At 54.9% G+C, this 14,144-nt stretch overlaps 1 long non-coding RNA gene and 7 other non-coding genes across 8 annotated transcripts in view; all 8 read right to left on the minus strand.

The window, feature by feature from the left end:
- LOC143272046 (uncharacterized) overlaps window positions 1–14,144 on the minus strand; it is a 129,703-nt gene that overhangs the window by 97,658 nt on the left and 17,901 nt on the right. The window lies entirely within an intron of this gene.
- On the minus strand, window positions 154–247 carry LOC143271504 (small nucleolar RNA SNORD116). The gene has a single exon (XR_013048726.1). It is a non-coding gene; the product is annotated as a small nucleolar RNA SNORD116 (small nucleolar RNA).
- Window positions 2,242–2,335, minus strand: LOC143271505 (small nucleolar RNA SNORD116). Its single transcript, XR_013048727.1, has one exon. It is a non-coding gene; the product is annotated as a small nucleolar RNA SNORD116 (small nucleolar RNA).
- Window positions 4,331–4,424, minus strand: LOC143271506 (small nucleolar RNA SNORD116). The gene has a single exon (XR_013048728.1). It is a non-coding gene; the product is annotated as a small nucleolar RNA SNORD116 (small nucleolar RNA).
- LOC143271507 (small nucleolar RNA SNORD116) lies at window positions 6,422–6,515 on the minus strand. The gene has a single exon (XR_013048729.1). It is a non-coding gene; the product is annotated as a small nucleolar RNA SNORD116 (small nucleolar RNA).
- LOC143271508 (small nucleolar RNA SNORD116) lies at window positions 8,509–8,602 on the minus strand. The gene has a single exon (XR_013048730.1). It is a non-coding gene; the product is annotated as a small nucleolar RNA SNORD116 (small nucleolar RNA).
- LOC143271561 (small nucleolar RNA SNORD116) lies at window positions 10,596–10,689 on the minus strand. Its single transcript, XR_013048782.1, has one exon. It is a non-coding gene; the product is annotated as a small nucleolar RNA SNORD116 (small nucleolar RNA).
- On the minus strand, window positions 12,682–12,775 carry LOC143271562 (small nucleolar RNA SNORD116). The gene has a single exon (XR_013048783.1). It is a non-coding gene; the product is annotated as a small nucleolar RNA SNORD116 (small nucleolar RNA).

Consider the following 14,144-nt stretch of genomic DNA (forward strand, 5'->3'; position numbering starts at 1 on the left):
CTCTTTTCCCCATGCCCCTGATGGCTAGCAGAGTGGGGGAAAGATCAAGCCCATGGCAAGAGAGTCTGGCTACTGCTGGAGGGGGGCAGGAGCAGCAGAGTGGTTCTCAGGCCTGTGTCTGACTCCCAGAGGACTTGGGTGAGCCAAGGTGCCGGACCTCAGTTTCGATGAGAGCGGCGGTACTGAGTTTTCACTCATTTTGTTCAGCTTTTCCAAGGAATGTTTGACTGGAAATCATCATCGATCCAAGCACGCTGGAGTGCCCCGGTACAGGGATTTTCAGGGCACTCAGGACAGGGTGGGTGTTGGGGAGTGCGAGAAATACCAAGACATGCCCCGTCTTTGTGCAGGTGGCAACGGGTCTCTGCATGGAAATGGGAAGCAACTTGAGGACCTAAGTCTGCTCCAGGTGCAGACAGGCCCGGGAAGCAGGGATGGTAAGTCCTCGCAGCACCACCAAGACCCCAGGATCCTGAGCACCTGGGACAAGGCATGGGAGGCTTACCTTGGGCCTCAGGCCTTCTCCTGCAGGTCACCAACACCAAGCAACTTCACTCGAGGCTCACTGTTTCAGGTGCCATGAGTCCTGGGCAAAGGAAGCTGGGCCACTCTCTCCACACTATGGCCTTGCAGGCCACGCAATGCCACACTGTGAAGACATCAAAGCACATGCCAACATTACAGTGGGAAGCGGGCAACTGGCTCTGGGATGGATGGGTGGGCCTGGCTCGTCTCAATGGGCAGATCAGATCACATCTGCCCTCTCACCACTCCTGCTCTGCCCTCACCCTCCAGCATGCCAGGCCACATCGGTGCCAGGTTTCCACCAGGGTCTCAGAGCTTGTCCTTGCCCTGGGTCCCTCCTTCCCTCCGTGCCCTTTCAGATCACCTTGGACCCTCTCTGCAATCAAACCACCAGTGTCGGCCTGACCTACACATCATGGAGCTGCAATGCAGGCCAGCAGACTCTTCCCGAAAAAAGAAAAAAAAAACCAGGGCCAACTCTTAGCACCTCAATCCTCTAACACTGTGCACTGGGGTCATTAAACAGGGCAAGCTCTACTTGCAGTCTCAAGTTCAAGCTGCTGAGGACACAGCTCTGGCCATGCTCACTAGCCAACCCAACCCTCCCGACTCCCATCAAATCATCTCTGACAACCAGGTCGGCAACGCTAACCCCGAAATCTGCATCTTTCTCCTGCTAGAAATGCTGAGATCCCGAGGTCAAACCCCCTAAAGTCTCCTCTGAGGACTTCACCACAGGCAATGGCAGGCACTCTGGCTCAACCAGATCTCCTTTCTCTCTCTCTTTCTGCCTCCTTCTGTCTCTTTTTTTGTCTCTTTCTCTTTCTCCTGATTTCTCTCTCTGTCTCTGACCCTGTCTCTGGATTGATGCCACCCTCTGTCAGTCTGTCTTCATGGGACAGACCGTGTTCAAGAGCGCTGCCATTTTTGACTGCAAGGGAGAACACTGCATCAACACACCGTAACTTATGTGGGACGCCAAAGGCTAGCCAGAGAGCCTGGCACCTCCCAAGACAAGTTGCAACACACAAGGTCTCCAGTGACCAGAAATGCATGCACCCTTGCAAGCCAAGTCTCTTGGGCACCCTCCACTGCCCATGAGCAGAGCTCTCAAGGCAGTCTTGATCTACAGCCTGGGACCCAGAGTGCAATTCCTACAAGGAAGGGATCCCTAGCCGGCCTCCAAACAGGCCTTCCTGGAAGAATCACACCCTGCTGAAGACCACTCCGCAAAATAGGTGTCTTTCCTAGCTTTGAGATAGGCTTGAGCCAAGACGGGTGCTCCACTACCATGGGTGGAAGAAAAGCACTCTCACACCTGTCTCCTCCACCAGGAGGCCAGCAGTCTGACCTTAGCGCTCCCCGGTCAAGCTAGTCCACCAAAGGTCTCCAGTGTGCAGATTTCTACACAGGTCAGCACGCCTGTTTCAGGTGGGTGTCCCAAGCTAGCATATTTCTAGAGTGCCTACAAGAGAGCCCAAGGTCCAGGGTCCCATGTCTAGCTGTCAGTCTGGCTTGGGAGAGTGGGGATGGCTGCTTGCTTGCCAGCACGCCCCAAATATTCTCTTTTCCCCATGCCCCTGATGGCTAGCAGAGTGGGGGAAAGATCAAGCCCATGGCAAGAGAGTCTGGCTACTGCTGGAGGGGGGCAGGAGCAGCGGAGTGGTTCTCAGGCCTGTGTCTGACTCCCAGAGGACTTGGGTGAGCCAAGGTGCCGGACCTCAGTTTCGATGAGAGCGGCGGTACTGAGTTTTCACTCATTTTGTTCAGCTTTTCCAAGGAATGTTTGACTGGAAATCATCATCGATCCAAGCACGCTGGAGTGCCCCGGTACAGGGATTTTCAGGGCACTCAGGACAGGGTGGGTGTTGGGGAGTGGGAGAAATACCAAGACATGCCCCGTCTTTGTGCAGGTGGCAACGGGTCTCTGCATGGAAATGGGAAGCAACTTGAGGACCTAAGTCTGCTCCAGGTGCAGACAGGCCCGGGAAGCAGGGATGGTAAGTCCTCGCAGCACCACCAAGACCCCAGGATCCTGAGCACCTGGGACAAGGCATGGGAGGCTTACCTTGGGCCTCAGGCCTTCTCCTGCAGGTCACCAACACCAAGCAACTTCACTCGAGGCTCACTGTTTCAGGTGCCATGAGTCCTGGGCAAAGGAAGCTGGGCCACTCTCTCCGCACTATGGCCTTGCAGGCCACGCAATGCCACACTGTGAAGACATCAAAGCACATGCCAACATTACAGTGGGAAGCGGGCAACTGGCTCTGGGATGGATGGGTGGGCCTGGCTCGTCTCAATGGGCAGATCAGATCACATCTGCCCTCTCACCACTCCTGCTCTGCCCTCACCCTCCAGCATGCCAGGCCACATCGGTGCCAGGTTTCCACCAGGGTCTCAGAGCTTGTCCTTGCCCTGGGTCCCTCCTTCCCTCCGTGCCCTTTCAGATCACCTTGGACCCTCTCTGCAATCAAACCACCAGTGTCGGCCTGACCTACACATCATGGAGCTGCAATGCAGGCAAGCAGACTCTTCCCGAAAAAAGAAAAAAAAAAACCAGGGCCAACTCTTAGCACCTCAATCCTCTAACACTGTGCACTGGGGTCATTAAACAGGGCAAGCTCTACTTGCAGTCTCAAGTTCAAGCTGCTGAGGACGCAGCTCTGGCCATGCTCACTAGCCAACCCAACCCTCCCGACTCCCATCAAATCATCTCTGACAACCAGGTCGGCAACGCTAACCCCGAAATCTGCATCTTTCTCCTGCTAGAAATGCTGAGATCCCGAGGTCAAACCGCCTAAAGTCTCCTCTGAGGACTTCACCACAGGCAGTGGCAGGCACTCTGGCTCAACCAGATCTCCTTTCTCACTCTCTTTCTGCCTCCTTCTGTCTCTTTTTTTGTCTCTTTCTCTTTCTCCTGATTTCTCTCTCTGTCTCTGCCCCTGTCTCTGAATTGATGCCACCCTCTGTCAGTCTGTCTTCATGGGACAGACCGTGTTCAAGAGCGCTGCCATTTTTGAATGCAAGCGAGAACACTGCATCAACACACCGTAACTTATGTGGGACGCCAAAGGCTAGCCAGAGAGCCTGGCACCTCCCAAGACAAGTTGCAACACACAAGGTCTCCAGTGACCAGAAATGCATGCACCCTTGCAAGCCAATTCACTTTGGCACCCTCCACTGCCCATGAGCAGAGCTCTCAAGGCAGTCTTGATCTACAGCCTGGGACCCAGAGTGCAATTCCTACAAGGAAGGGATCCCTAGCCGGCCTCCAAACAGGCCTTCCTGGAAGAATCACACCCTGCTGAAGACCACTCCGCAAAATAGGTGTCTTTCCTAGCTTTGAGATAGGCTTGAGCCAAGACGGGTGCTCCACTACCATGGGTGGAAGAAAAGCACTCTCACACCTGTCTCCTCCACCAGGAGGCCAGCAGTCTGACCTTAGCGCTCCCCGGTCAAGCTAGTCCACCAAAGGTCTCCAGTGTGCAGATTTCTACACAGGTCAGCACGCCTGTTTCAGGTGGGTGTCCCAAGCTAGCATATTTCTAGAGTGCCTACAAGAGAGCCCAAGGTCCAGGGTCCCATGTCTAGCTGTCAGTCTGGCTTGGGAGAGTGGGGATGGCTGCTTGCTTGCCAGCACGCCCCAAATATTCTCTTTTCCCCATGCCCCTGATGGCTAGCAGAGTGGGGGAAAGATCAAGCCCATGGCAAGAGAGTCTGGCTACTGCTGGAGGGGGGCAGGAGCAGCGGAGTGGTTCTCAGGCCTGTGTCTGACTCCCAGAGGACTTGGGTGAGCCAAGGTGCCGGACCTCAGTTTCGATGAGAGCGGCGGTACTGAGTTTTCACTCATTTTGTTCAGCTTTTCCAAGGAATGTTTGACTGGAAATCATCATCGATCCAAGCACGCTGGAGTGCCCCGGTACAGGGATTTTCAGGGCACTCAGGACAGGGTGGGTGTTGGGGAGTGCGAGAAATACCAAGACATGCCCCGTCTTTGTGCAGGTGGCAACGGGTCTCTGCATGGAAATGGGAAGCAACTTGAGGACCTAAGACTGCTCCAGGTGCAGACAGGCCCGGGAAGCAGGGATGGTAAGTCCTCGCAGCACCACCAAGACCCCAGGATCCTGAGCACCTGGGACAAGGCATGGGAGGCTTACCTTGGGCCTCAGGCCTTCTCCTGCAGGTCACCAACACCAAGCAACTTCACTCGAGGCTCACTGTTTCAGGTGCCATGAGTCCTGGGCAAAGGAAGCTGGGCCACTCTCTCCGCACTATGGCCTTGCAGGCCACGCAATGCCACACTGTGAAGACATCAAAGCACATGCCAACATTACAGTGGGAAGCGGGCAACTGGCTCTGGGATGGATGGGTGGGCCTGGCTCGTCTCAATGGGCAGATCAGATCACATCTGCCCTCTCACCACTCCTGCTCTGCCCTCACCCTCCAGCATGCCAGGCCACATCGGTGCCAGGTTTCCACCAGGGTCTCAGAGCTTGTCCTTTCCCTGGGTCCCTCCTTCCCTCCGTGCCCTTTCAGATCACCTTGGACCCTCTCTGCAATCAAACCACCAGTGTCGGCCTGACCTACACATCATGGAGCTGCAATGCAGGCAAGCAGACTCTTCCCGAAAAAAGAAAAAAAAAAAAACCAGGGCCAACTCTTAGCACCTCAATCCTCTAACACTGTGCACTGGGGTCATTAAACAGGGCAAGCTCTACTTGCTGTCTCAAGTTCAAGCAGCTGAGGACGCAGCTCTGGCCATGCTCACTAGCCAACCCAACCCTCCCGACTCCCATCAAATCATCTCTGACAACCAGGTCGGCAACGCTAACCCCGAAATCTGCATCTTTCTCCTGCTAGAAATGCTGAGATCCCGAGGTCAAACCCCCTAAAGTCTCCTCTGAGGACTTCACCACAGGCAATGGCAGGCACTCTGGCTCAACCAGATCTCCTTTCTCACTCTCTTTCTGCCTCCTTCTGTCTCTTTTTTTGTCTCTTTCTCTTTCTCCTGATTTCTCTCTCTGTCTCTGACCCTGTCTCTGAATTGATGCCACCCTCTGTCAGTCTGTCTTCATGGGACAGACCGTGTTCAAGAGCGCTGCCATTTTTGAATGCAAGCGAGAACACTGCATCAACACACCGTAACTTATGTGGGACGCCAAAGGCTAGCCAGAGAGCCTGGCACCTCCCAAGACAAGTTGCAACACACAAGGTCTCCAGTGACCAGAAATGCATGCACCCTTGCAAGCCAATTCGCTTTGGCACCCTCCACTGCCCATGAGCAGAGCTCTCAAGGCAGTCTTGATCTACAGCCTGGGACCCAGAGTGCAATTCCTACAAGGAAGGGATCCCTAGCCGGCCTCCAAACAGGCCTTCCTGGAAGAATCACACCCTGCTGAAGACCACTCCGCAAAATAGGTGTCTTTCCTAGCTTTGAGATAGGCTTGAGCCAAGACGGGTGCTCCACTACCATGGGTGGAAGAAAAGCACTCTCACACCTGTCTCCTCCACCAGGAGGCCAGCAGTCTGACCTTAGCGCTCCCCGGTCAAGCTAGTCCACCAAAGGTCTCCAGTGTGCAGATTTCTACACAGGTCAGCACGCCTGTTTCAGGTGGGTGTCCCAAGCTAGCATATTTCTAGAGTGCCTACAAGAGAGCCCAAGGTCCAGGGTCCCATGTCTAGCTGTCAGTCTGGCTTGGGAGAGTGGGGATGGCTGCTTGCTTGCCAGCACGCCCCAAATATTCTCTTTTCCCCATGCCCCTGATGGCTAGCAGAGTGGGGGAAAGATCAAGCCCATGGCAAGAGAGTCTGGCTACTGCTGGAGGGGGGCAGGAGCAGCGGAGTGGTTCTCAGGCCTGTGTCTGACTCCCAGAGGACTTGGGTGAGCCAAGGTGCCGGACCTCAGTTTCGATGAGAGCGGCGGTACTGAGTTTTCACTCATTTTGTTCAGCTTTTCCAAGGAATGTTTGACTGGAAATCATCATCGATCCAAGCACGCTGGAGTGCCCCGGTACAGGGATTTTCAGGGCACTCAGGACAGGGTGGGTGTTGGGGAGTGCGAGAAATACCAAGACATGCCCCGTCTTTGTGCAGGTGGCAACGGGTCTCTGCATGGAAATGGGAAGCAACTTGAGGACCTAAGTCTGCTCCAGGTGCAGACAGGCCCGGGAAGCAGGGATGGTAAGTCCTCGCAGCACCACCAAGACCCCAGGATCCTGAGCACCTGGGACAAGGCATGGGAGGCTTACCTTGGGCCTCAGGCCTTCTCCTGCAGGTCACCAACACCAAGCAACTTCACTCGAGGCTCACTGTTTCAGGTGCCATGAGTCCTGGGCAAAGGAAGCTGGGCCACTCTCTCCGCACTATGGCCTTGCAGGCCACGCAATGCCACACTGTGAAGACATCAAAGCACATGCCAACATTACAGTGGGAAGCGGGCAACTGGCTCTGGGATGGATGGGTGGGCCTGGCTCGTCTCAATGGGCAGATCAGATCACATCTGCCCTCTCACCACTCCTGCTCTGCCCTCACCCTCCAGCATGCCAGGCCACATCGGTGCCAGTTTTCCACCAGGGTCTCAGAGCTTGTCCTTGCCCTGGTTCCCTCCTTCCCTCCGTGCCCTTTCAGATCACCTTGGACCCTCTCTGCAATCAAACCACCAGTGTCGGCCTGACCTACACATCATGGAGCTGCAATGCAGGCAAGCAGACTCTTCCCGAAAAAAGAAAAAAAAAACAGGGCCAACTCTTAGCACCTCAATCCTCTAACACTGTGCACTGGGGTCATTAAACAGGGCAAGCTCTACTTGCAGTCTCAAGTTCAAGCTGCTGAGGACGCAGCTCTGGCCATGCTCACTAGCCAACCCAACCCTCCCGACTCCCATCAAATCATCTCTGACAACCAGGTCGGCAACGCTAACCCCGAAATCTGCATCTTTCTCCTGCTAGAAATGCTGAGATCCCGAGGTCAAACCGCCTAAAGTCTCCTCTGAGGACTTCACCACAGGCAATGGCAGGCACTCTGGCTCAACCAGATCTCCTTTCTCACTCTCTTTCTGCCTCCTTCTGTCTCTTTTTTTGTCTCTTTCTCTTTCTCCTGATTTCTCTCTCTGTCTCTGACCCTGTCTCTGGATTGATGCCACCCTCTGTCAGTCTGTCTTCATGGGACAGACCATGTTCAAGAGCGCTGCCATTTTTGAATGCAAGCGAGAACACTGCATCAACACACCGTAACTTATGTGGGACGCCAAAGGCTAGCCAGAGAGCCTGGCACCTCCCAAGACAAGTTGCAGCACACAAGGTCTCCAGTGACCAGAAATGCATGCACCCTTGCAAGCCAAGTCTCTTGGGCACCCTCCACTGCCCATGAGCAGAGCTCTCAAGGCAGTCTTGATCTACAGCCTGGGACCCAGAGTGCAATTCCTATGAGGAAGGGATCCCTAGCCGGCCTCCAAACAGGCCTTCCTGGAAGAATCACACCCTGCTGAAGACCACTCCGCAAAATAGGTGTCTTTCCTAGCTTTGAGATAGGCTTGAGCCAAGACGGGTGCTCCACTACCATGGGTGGAAGAAAAGCACTCTCACACCTGTCTCCTCCACCAGGAGGCCAGCAGTCTGACCTTAGCGCTCCCCGGTCAAGCTAGTCCACCAAAGGTCTCCAGTGTGCAGATTTCTACACAGGTCAGCACGCCTGTTTCAGGTGGGTGTCCCAAGCTAGCATATTTCTAGAGTGCCTACAAGAGAGCCCAAGGTCCAGGGTCCCATGTCTAGCTGTCAGTCTGGCTTGGGAGAGTGGGGATGGCTGCTTGCTTGCCAGCACGCCCCAAATATTCTCTTTTCCCCATGCCCCTGATGGCTAGCAGAGTGGGGGAAAGATCAAGCCCATGGCAAGAGAGTCTGGCTACTGCTGGAGGGGGGCAGGAGCAGCGGAGTGGTTCTCAGGCCTGTGTCTGACTCCCAGAGGACTTGGGTGAGCCAAGGTGCCGGACCTCAGTTTCGATGAGAGCGGCGGTACTGAGTTTTCACTCATTTTGTTCAGCTTTTCCAAGGAATGTTTGACTGGAAATCATCATCGATCCAAGCACGCTGGAGTGCCCCGGTACAGGGATTTTCAGGGCACTCAGGACAGGGTGGGTGTTGGGGAGTGCGAGAAATACCAAGACATGCCCCGTCTTTGTGCAGGTGGCAACGGGTCTCTGCATGGAAATGGGAAGCAACTTGAGGACCTAAGTCTGCTCCAGGTGCAGACAGGCCCGGGAAGCAGGGATGGTAAGTCCTCGCAGCACCACCAAGACCCCAGGATCCTGAGCACCTGGGACAAGGCATGGGAGGCTTACCTTGGGCCTCAGGCCTTCTCCTGCAGGTCACCAACACCAAGCAACTTCACTCGAGGCTCACTGTTTCAGGTGCCATGAGTCCTGGGCAAAGGAAGCTGGTCCACTCTCTCCGCACTATGGCCTTGCAGGCCACGCAATGCCACACTGTGAAGACATCAAAGCACATGCCAACATTACAGTGGGAAGCGGGCAACTGGCTCTGGGATGGATGGGTGGGCCTGGCTCGTCTCAATGGGCAGATCAGATCACATCTGCCCTCTCAACACTCCTGCTCTGCCCTGACCCTCCAGCATGCCAGGCCACATCGGTGCCTGTTTTCCACCAGGGTCTCAGAGCTTGTCCTTGCCCTGGGTCCCTCCTTCCCTCCGTGCCCTTTCTGATCACCTTGGACCCTCTCTGCAATCAAACCACCAGTGTCGGCCTGACCTACACATCATGGAGCTGCAATGCAGGCAAGCAGACTCTTCCCGAAAAAAGAAAAAAAAAAACCAGGGCCAACTCTTAGCACCTCAATCCTCTAACACTGTGCACTGGGGTCATTAAACAGGGCAAGCTCTACTTGCAGTCTCAAGTTCAAGCTGCTGAGGACGCAGCTCTGGCCATGCTCACTAGCCAACCCAACCCTCCCGACTCCAATCAAATCATCTCTGACAACCAGGTCGGCAACGCTAACCCCGAAATCTGCATCTTTCTCCTGCTAGAAATGCTGAGATCCCGAGGTCAAACCGCCTAAAGTCTCCTCTGAGGACTTCACCACAGGCAATGGCAGGCACTCTGGCTCAACCAGATCTCCTTTCTCACTCTCTTTCTGCCTCCTTCTGTCTCTTTTTTTGTCTCTTTCTCTTTCTCCTGATCTCTCTCTGTCTCTGCCCCTGTCTCTGAATTGATGCCACCCTCTGTCAGTCTGTCTTCATGGGACAGACCGTGTTCAAGAGCGCTGCCATTTTTGAATGCAAGCGAGAACACTGCATCAACACACCGTAACTTATGTGGGACGCCAAAGTCTAGCCAGAGAGCCTGGCACCTCCCAAGACAAGTTGCAACACACAAGGTCTCCAGTGACCAGAAATGCATGCACCCTTGCAAGCCAAGTCTCTTGGGCACCCTCCACTGCCCATGAGCAGAGCTCTCAAGGCAGTCTTGATCTACAGCCTGGGACCCAGAGTGCAATTCCTATGAGGAAGGGATCCCTAGCCGGCCTCCAAACAGGCCTTCCTGGAAGAATCACACCCTGCTGAAGACCACTCCGCAAAATAGGTGTCTCCCCTAGCTTTGAGATAGGCTTGAGCCAAGACGGGTGCTCCACTACCATGGGTGGAAGAAAAGCACTCTCACACCTGTCTCCTCCACCAGGAGGCCAGCAGTCTGACCTTAGCGCTCCCTGGTCAACCTAGTCCACCAAAGGCCTCCAGCGTGCAGATTTCTACACAGGTCAGCACGCCTGTTTCAGGTGGGTGTCCCAAGCTAGCATATTTCTAGAGTGCCTACAAGAGAGCCCAAGGTCCAGGGTCCCATGTCTAGCTGTCAGTCTGGCTTGGGAGAGTGGGGATGGCTGCTTGCTTGCCAGCACGCCCCAAATATTCTCTTTTCCCCATGCCCCTGATGGCTAGCAGAGTGGGGGAAAGATCAAGCCCATGGCAAGAGAGTCTGGCTACTGCTGGAGGGGGGCAGGAGCAGCGGAGTGGTTCTCAGGCCTGTGTCTGACTCCCAGAGGACTTGGGTGAGCCAAGGTGCCGGCCCTCAGTTTCGATGAGAGCGGCGGTACTGAGTTTTCACTCATTTTGTTCAGCTTTTCCAAGGAATGTTTGACTGGAAATCATCATCGATCCAAGCACGCTGGAGTGCCCTGGTACAGGGATTTTCAGGGCACTCAGGACAGGGTGGGTGTTGGGGAGTGGGAGAAATACCAAGACATGCCCCGTCTTTGTGCAGGTGGCAACGGGTCTCTGCATGGAAATGGGAAGCAACTTGAGGACCTAAGTCTGCTCCAGGTGCAGACAGGCCCGGGAAGCAGGGATGGTAAGTCCTCGCAGCACCACCAAGACCCCAGGATCCTGAGCACCTGGGACAAGGCATGGGAGGCTTACCTTGGGCCTCAGGCCTTCTCCTGCAGGTCACCAACACCAAGCAACTTCACTCGAGGCTCACTGTTTCAGGTGCCATGAGTCCTGGGCAAAGGAAGCTGGGCCACTCTCTCCGCACTATGGCCTTGCAGGCCACGCAATGCCACACTGTGAAGACATCAAAGCACATGCCAACATTACAGTGGGAAGCGGGCAACTGGCTCTGGGATGGATGGGTGGGCCTGGCTCGTCTCAATGGGCAGATCAGATCACATCTGCCCTCTCACCACTCCTGCTCTGCCCTCACCCTCCAGCATGCCAGGCCACATCGGTGCCAGGTTTCCACCAGGGTCTCAGAGCTTGTCCTTGCCCTGGGTCCCTCCTTCCCTCCGTGCCCTTTCAGATCACCTTGGACCCTCTCTGCAATCAAACCACCAGTGTCGGCCTGACCTACACATCATGGAGCTGCAATGCAGGCAAGCAGACTCTTCACGAAAAAAGAAAAAAAAAACCAGGGCCAACTCTTAGCACCTCAATCCTCTAACACTGTGCACTGGGGTCATTAAACAGGGCAAGCTCTACTTGCAGTCTCAAGTTCAAGCTGCTGAGGACGCAGCTCTGGCCATGCTCACTAGCCAACCCAACCCTCCCGACTCCCATCAAATCATCTCTGACAACCAGGTCGGCAACGCTAACCCCGAAATCTGTATCTTTCTCCTGCTAGAAATGCTGAGATCCCGAGGTCAAACCGCCTAAAGTCTCCTCTGAGGACTTCACCACAGGCAATGGCAGGCACTCTGGCTCAACCAGATCTCCTTTCTCACTCTCTTTCTGCCTCCTTCTGTCTCTTTTTTTGTCTCTTTCTCTTTCTCCTGATCTCTCTCTGTCTCTGCCCCTGTCTCTGGATTGATGCCACCCTCTGTCAGTCTGTCTTCATGGGACAGACCGTGTTCAAGAGCGCTGCCATTTTTGAATGCAAGCGAGAACACTGCATCAACACACCGTAACTTATGTGGGACGCCAAAGTCTAGCCAGAGAGCCTGGCACCTCCCAAGACAAGTTGCAACACACAAGGTCTCCAGTGACCAGAAATGCATGCACCCTTGCAAGCCAAGTCTCTTGGGCACCCTCCACTGCCCATGAGCAGAGCTCTCAAGGCAGTCTTGATCTACAGCCTGGGACCCAGAGTGCAATTCCTATGAGGAAGGGATCCCTAGCCGGCCTCCAAACAGGCCTTCCTGGAAGAATCACACCCTGCTGAAGACCACTCCGCAAAATAGGTGTCTCCCCTAGCTTTGAGATAGGCTTGAGCCAAGACGGGTGCTCCACTACCATGGGTGGAAGAAAAGCACTCTCACACCTGTCTCCTCCACCAGGAGGCCAGCAGTCTGACCTTAGCACTCCCCGGTCAACCTAGTCCACCAAAGGCCTCCAGCGTGCAGATTTCTACACAGGTCAGCACGCCTGTTTCAGGTGGGTGTCCCAAGCTAGCATATTTCTAGAGTGCCTACAAGAGAGCCCAAGGTCCAGGGTCCCATGTCTAGCTGTCAGTCTGGCTTGGGAGAGTGGGGATGGCTGCTTGCTTGCCAGCACGCCCCAAATATTCTCTTTTCCCCATGCCCCTGATGGCTAGCAGAGTGGGGGAAAGATCAAGCCCATGGCAAGAGAGTCTGGCTACTGCTGGAGGGGGGCAGGAGCAGCGGAGTGGTTCTCAGGCCTGTGTCTGACTCCCAGAGGACTTGGGTGAGCCAAGGTGCCGGCCCTCAGTTTCGATGAGAGCGGCGGTACTGAGTTTTCACTCATTTTGTTCAGCTTTTCCAAGGAATGTTTGACTGGAAATCATCATCGATCCAAGCACGCTGGAGTGCCCCGGGACAGGGATTTTCAGGGCACTCAGGACAGGGTGGGTGTTGGGGAGTGCGAGAAATACCAAGACATGCCCCGTCTTTGTGCAGGTGGCAACGGGTCTCTGCATGGAAATGGGAAGCAACTTGAGGACCTAAGTCTGCTCCAGGTGCAGACAGGCCCGGGAAGCAGGGATGGTAAGACCTCGCAGCACCACCAAGACCCCAGGATCCTGAGCACCTGGGACAAGGCATGGGAGGCTTACCTTGGGCCTCAGGCCTTCTCCTGCAGGTCACCAACACCAAGCAACTTCACTCGAGGCTCACTGTTTCAGGTGCCATGAGTCCTGGGCAAAGGAAGCTGGGCCACTCTCTCCGCACTATGGCCTTGCAGGCCACGCAATGCCACACTGTGAAGACATCAAAGCACATGCCAACATTACAGTGGGAAGCGGGCAACTGGCTCTGGGATGGATGGGTGGGCCTGGCTCGTCTCAATGGGCAGATCAGATCACATCTGCCCTCTCACCACTCCTGCTCTGCCCTCACCCTCCAGCATGCCAGGCCACATCGGTGCCAGGTTTCCACCAGGGTCTCAGAGCTTGTCCTTGCCCTGGGTCTCTCCTTCCCTCCGTGCCCTTTCAGATCACCTTGGACCCTCTCTGCAATCAAACCACCAGTGTCGGCCTGACCTACACATCATGGAGCTGCAATGCAGGCAAGCAGACTCTTCCCGAAAAAAGAAAAAAAAAACCAGGGCCAACTCTTAGCACCTCAATCCTCTAACACTGTGCACTGGGGTCATTAAACAGGGCAAGCTCTACTTGCAGTCTCAAGTTCAAGCTGCTGAGGACGCAGCTCTGGCCATGCTCACTAGCCAACCCAACCCTCCCGACTCCCATCAAATCATCTCTGACAACCAGGTCGGCAACGCTAACCCCGAAATCTGCATCTTTCTCCTGCTAGAAATGCTGAGATCCCGAGGTCAAACCGCCTAAAGTCTCCTCTGAGGACTTCACCACAGGCAATGGCAGGCACTCTGGCTCAACCAGATCTCCTTTCTCACTCTCTTTCTGCCTCCTTCTGTCTCTTTTTTTGTCTCTTTCTCTTTCTCCTGATCTCTCTCTGTCTCTGCCCCTGTCTCTGGATTGATGCCACCCTCTGTCAGTCTGTCTTCATGGGACAGACCGTGTTCAAGAGCGCTGCCATTTTTGAATGCAAGCGAGAACACTGCATCAACACACCGTAACTTATGTGGGACGCCAAAGGCTAGCCAGAGAGCCTGGCACCTCCCAAGACAAGTTGCAACACACAAGGTCTCCAGTGACCAGAAATGCATGCACCCTTGCAAGCCAAGTCTCTTGGGCACCCTCCACT

Source organism: Peromyscus maniculatus, chromosome 1, assembly GCF_049852395.1.
Source record: "Peromyscus maniculatus bairdii isolate BWxNUB_F1_BW_parent chromosome 1, HU_Pman_BW_mat_3.1, whole genome shotgun sequence".
NCBI classification, from domain to species: Eukaryota; Metazoa; Chordata; class Mammalia; order Rodentia; family Cricetidae; genus Peromyscus; species Peromyscus maniculatus.